This window comes from Carex rostrata, chromosome 2 (genome assembly GCF_964058835.1).
Source record: "Carex rostrata chromosome 2, lpCarRost1.2, whole genome shotgun sequence".
Lineage (NCBI taxonomy): Eukaryota > Viridiplantae > Streptophyta > Magnoliopsida > Poales > Cyperaceae > Carex > Carex rostrata.
The window spans coordinates 4,560,729-4,565,899 of NC_135919.1; the positions used below are offsets into that span (position 1 = coordinate 4,560,729).

Below are 5,171 nucleotides of genomic sequence, written 5' to 3' on the forward strand. Positions count from 1 at the left end.
TGACTTCGAATTCCTTTGAAATTTACAAATTTCTGCGCTCTTGAGGCTGCCTCGTGCCATATGTGGTATATTTGCCCATGGACTAAGTCCTAGCACTTATTAAGGCTTAGAGTTCACTTCTTTTTTTTTTCTTTTTTTTGGTGTGTGTCGAGCGTGTAGCTTCGCGTGCAACACGCAACCAAGTGGGATCCTAATAATGAATTAATTGATTTATAGATTTTTTTTGATCCACCGGCTACTACACCACTCTCTCTTGATTAGTCACATTTATTTTTGGATTTTTGCAGGTTCGGTTCCAATTGTAGGACAAGTCCAAATTCAAAAACCTTTAATCCCAAGAATATCATAAAGTACCAATCCTTAACTCCAATTCCATTCACCATGGGTTAGTTTAGAAATGGTTGATCAATTTCCCTTGTTACTTTCTCTTATTCCCAAACAAGATCAATTCCTTTGAAAATTTTCCTCAAAATTTTTCAGATTTTTCAAACTTGACCACCAAAACATAAAAGAAAATAAAAGAAAAAAAAAGAAAAAAAAAACAACAAATAGAAGTCATGCAAACCCTACGTGCAAATGTAGATACAATCTCAATTTCCCTCCCCCAAACTTAAACCGAGCATTGCCCTCAATGCTCCAATTCTAGTCATAAAGAAAAAGAAATGAGACATGATTATCTTACAATGGGTGATGGTAATGTTGCGGATGTTGAATCAATCTGACCCCCCGTGTGGCGGGGGCGCATGAGGGGTCTGTGGGTCCTGCTGTTGAGTGCGGCCGCGACGTCGAGGGACATTCCCCGCCATTCTCGGCTCCTCGAAAGTTGGTTGCTGAGGTCTGATTGGGGTAGGGGAAGTCACCCTTCTAGTTCCTCGTAGTCTTTTCCTTTGGTAGACAATAAGATTGTGATTATCGGCCAGAGTGAATCCTGCAAGAGAAAAAGAAGGCGACCCAATGAAATAAAAAATATAGAATAAAAGAAAAATGTCTAGTCTTAATTACTAAAGCTACAACCAGTATTTACCGTTGTCCCCGGCAACGGCGCCAAAAGCTTGATGGTGTTTTTCTATAGCTAATTATGAACCATAATACACCTAATTTGGTTGCAAGCATACAACCTTGTCAAGTAGTAGTTCGGGTGTTGAATCCACAGGGACAACTCGTAAAGTACTGGTTCTCGCCAATTCACTAAGCTAGACTACCGGAGTTTAGGTTGGTTTCTAAATCTAATTAAATAGAAAGGAGCAAATAATAAATGTCTTAGGTCTGATTCAAGTGTAGGAGTTCTAGGGGCTTTGGCATTCCTATCCACTAGGGTCTCAATCTACTCGATTCATGTTTCTAAAGCATACGTGGGCGTCCTGTCTAAGGTGATAATAGCGTACACTTCACGGTTAAGTACTTCGCGGGATATTATCTTACCTTTAGGTTATTTCGGACTTCTCGGTTAAGTACTTCGTCCTAATAACCTATTCTTTACTCTTTTTGTTCAGGGAGTTAACATGCACAAGTGATTTTTAGTCATTGATAATAGCGTACACTTCACGGTTAAGTACTTCGCGGGCTAATATCGTACCTTTAGGGTACTTAGGACTTCTCGGTTAAGTACTTCGTCCTAATTACCTATTAATTACTCATTGGATAAATCCCTAAATCCATGTATCGGAGGAGTAAGGTTAAACCACCCAATCCATGTATAAATCAAGCATTAAAAGAGTAAATCGCTAATAGTCAATAAAAACCACAAATTGAGTAAGATAGAGTGCACCTAGTTTCGAGTTTCACATGCCATCGCCCCTAGAGAGGAGATTAGCCTCTCATAGGGGCGCAAATAGTTACAAATGAGATAAACAATTTGTTACCAAAGTCTAGAGAAAGGAAAATAGAGTAGAGAATACAAATCCAAGCACAAATCTCTTCTCCCTCAAGCTTTTCCCTCTCCAAATCGCCCTAGATCTGAAACCCTAGCTCTTGAGATCGTTCCCAGCTGTGGTGAAGTGTGAAAAATGGCGGCCTCCTCCTTTGGGGAAGGAGAGATGGGCTATACATATCGTTCTGGGCCCATAGCAGTCCAAAAATCAGAGACTGTGCAGAAATTGCGGGTCGCAATTTCAGTGCAGAATTATGGCAGTGAGCTGCTCCAAGTAGTTCTGGAATTCCAGGTCGTAATTTAAGAGATTGCAGGTCGTAATTTTCCTCTGATTCTTGCCTCTTCATGTCGTCTAGGTTCCGATCGCGTCCGGGCTTGCTCCAAATTGTTCCCCTTTGCTTCTAATACTTGAAAACACATCAAAATATAACAGTATCTCGAACTTGGTGCGATATCTAAACAAAACGACTTTAAACTAATAAAAAGGGAATAGTTTTAGAGATCAAGTTCTACCAAAAATGTATATGAAATTTAGGCTTATCAAAAATATAATTTTGTAAATATGAGCTATATGACCTTGTTAAGAATGATAAAAAAGAAAAGAAAAACAATTAAACCCCAAACCCCCAGAATTTGAATCAAGTGATAACGAATGGCATTTTAATCATAACGCAAATATGTAACATACTTAATTGGTAATAAATGTGCCATTTGAATAATCTCAGTACGTAATTTTCATCAAATAATGGCCATACATTAACTACTAACCGCTAACCACCAATCATTTTCATCTCATTGTACAAAATAAATTGCACCGTTCTGCAATTGCTACAACTACCTTTTTATCCGTACAATTGCATACAATATATATCTTAGCAGAGCTTGATAGTCGACTAAACCACAATATATTAATCAAAGCAAGGTAATCCAACTATCCAAAGTAGGGTTGTTTTCAACAATCTAATCAATTATTTCTCGCTGATTTGACTTGTCATTTAGTTTTATTTTCAAAAATTCCTAAAATGTTTGGAAAATAACTTCTTGTTCTTCATTGAAAATGATTTTTTTGCTGGGCTATTAACTGCTGAATCTATTTGTAAGCACTTCATCAAACACATCTTCTTATTAAATAATAAAAAGGCCTTAATGTAACCCTATTTTATGTTTTAACTTTTAACACAGAGAATTTCAATTGCCAGGTTGTTGTAGGTGTACAGGGGAAAAGAGAAGAGGTGATGATTAAGTTCAAATATAGAATGAATAGGACGGTATTTAAATTAATTAGTTAGTATATCATTAGATTGAAGGCCACAAGCCGTGACACAAAGAGACATCTGACTTCTCTCAGGCATTTCATCAAACAGTTCGTTTGCAGTGTGAAAAAATTGGCAGGATATTCATGGTTGCGAACAGGAAAAGAAGATACCAAAAGCTAAACCAAGAATGGGTTCATCAACTTAGCATTAAACTCTTATCTGATGAGAAATATCTTGTTAGTTAAGCAACACATAGCCTTGATTTTGGAATAAATATTGTGAAGCTGGGTTTAAATTGAAAAGAAAATTTGCCGCTTTCTCCATGAGCATTTTGTCGAACATATCCAGGACAACAAGTCCTCCCATTCCAAATAAACCAAAAACAAAAAGTGACGGAGTCTGTCAGACAACCACTGGACCATCCCAGCAGACCAAGGTCGGCTAGGAACGATCCTCTACAGCCACCGGATCTCTCAAAGAGATCAGGGCCGTTAATCACGCTCTGATACAGTGGTCGTGATTCATCAACCAGACTTTGGTGCCTGTCTACTTTACTCTCAAGGAGACAGTAGTACGATCCTATAGAACAGATCCTGTTCAAGTAAGGTCGTGCTATGGTAGCGCTACAACACATATATTAGCGCTTCAGCTTCATTTTACAATTCCGCTTTGGGACTATTCTCGTAAACAATAGGTAGAAACCGGAGAGACGCCTTTGGGATTAAAGCATCATGGGCTGGACCGCTGGATAAAGTGGTTTAAAATGTCAATTGAGCCCCTTTTTTCTCAGCCCGACCCAATGAAGAGATATTATCAATTGAGGCCCTTTCTTCTTATAAAGTAATAAAAAAATGCCTACATGTCATTATCGAGATTCTAGACTGTTTATAGTGGCTATATAAACCTTTGTTTAACTCTGATATTGCTTCTTCTTTTTAATATTTTGGAGGTGTTTACGGGTTAAGATTTTAACAGATTAGTTTTAGCTTCATGCAGCGCACAAACCATATGTATTGCTGTTTTGATTTAATGTCCGTGCGCTGCATGAAGCCAAAACTACTTTAAATTATTTACCCGTGTTTTACTGAACAAGGATGCTGTACAATCAATCAATCATTTAACTACGACAGCTGGTTGATGAGGTTTAAAATTGTTTGGTATCATCCCCTTTTGCTGAACACATGTAGTTATTTTTACTTAATTAACACTAACCTAAATGCTCTTGGAGGTACTAAACCTATCAGTTCTCTTGCAGTACCGGTACTGGTAGTCTGATATTTCAAGATGTATACCTAAATGAACCTTAGATCAACTTGAGAAATCATTAGAAGCTGGTAACACTAAGCCTAATATTTCACAAAAACTAACACAAAGCTGGTACCGGTCTCACACGGACTAGGAAAGACGTAGTAATTTGCACAGGGCATGAAAGCAGTATTCAAGTTAATGAAATATATATTGCATTGCAATTCACATAATAACAGCAATATTACTGTCAAGCATCTACCAGAAAACAACACAAAAACTGTACCACTTTCATACTGAAAATCACATAATTATTTTAAACCCTACTTTTCAGGCTTCGAACACCCCTCTTTACGGAAAATTAACATATTGAAGATACTGGTATAGAACAGTAACAAACAAATGTACCAGCAGTTAGTTACAAGAGATGTCAGTTAGTGCTGTTAGTTAGTTACATACAGGGACAGTTTGTAATTGGAAATTAGGATTAGCATAGCAGCTCTAAGTTCTCTGATACTAGTAATTTACAAGTTACACCACTAATCATTTCCTCTTCTAAGCATTTATAAAGTACCTAGAAGACTAACAAAATCACATCAACTAACCGTCACAAAAGCCACCCAGAAAACCAACATGGACCTAATGATTTTTTTTTTTTTTTTTTTCTGGACCCGGTGAAAGTTAAATTCTAGGAAAAGTTAGGGGTAAATTAGCAAAAGAAAGATAAAACAACCACTCGCTCTGTACAGTTTCACCGCTACCGAAACCTAAACTTGAAATCACAAAATTGCAGGACCTCA

At 37.4% G+C, this 5,171-nt stretch overlaps 1 non-coding gene across 1 annotated transcript; it reads right to left on the minus strand.

Moving 5' to 3' along the window:
• Nucleotides 1-3,522: 3,522 nt before the first annotated feature.
• On the minus strand, nt 3,523-3,737 carry LOC144550730 (small nucleolar RNA U3). The gene has a single exon (XR_013510571.1). It is a non-coding gene; the product is annotated as a small nucleolar RNA U3 (small nucleolar RNA).
• Nucleotides 3,738-5,171: the final 1,434 nt, after the last annotated feature.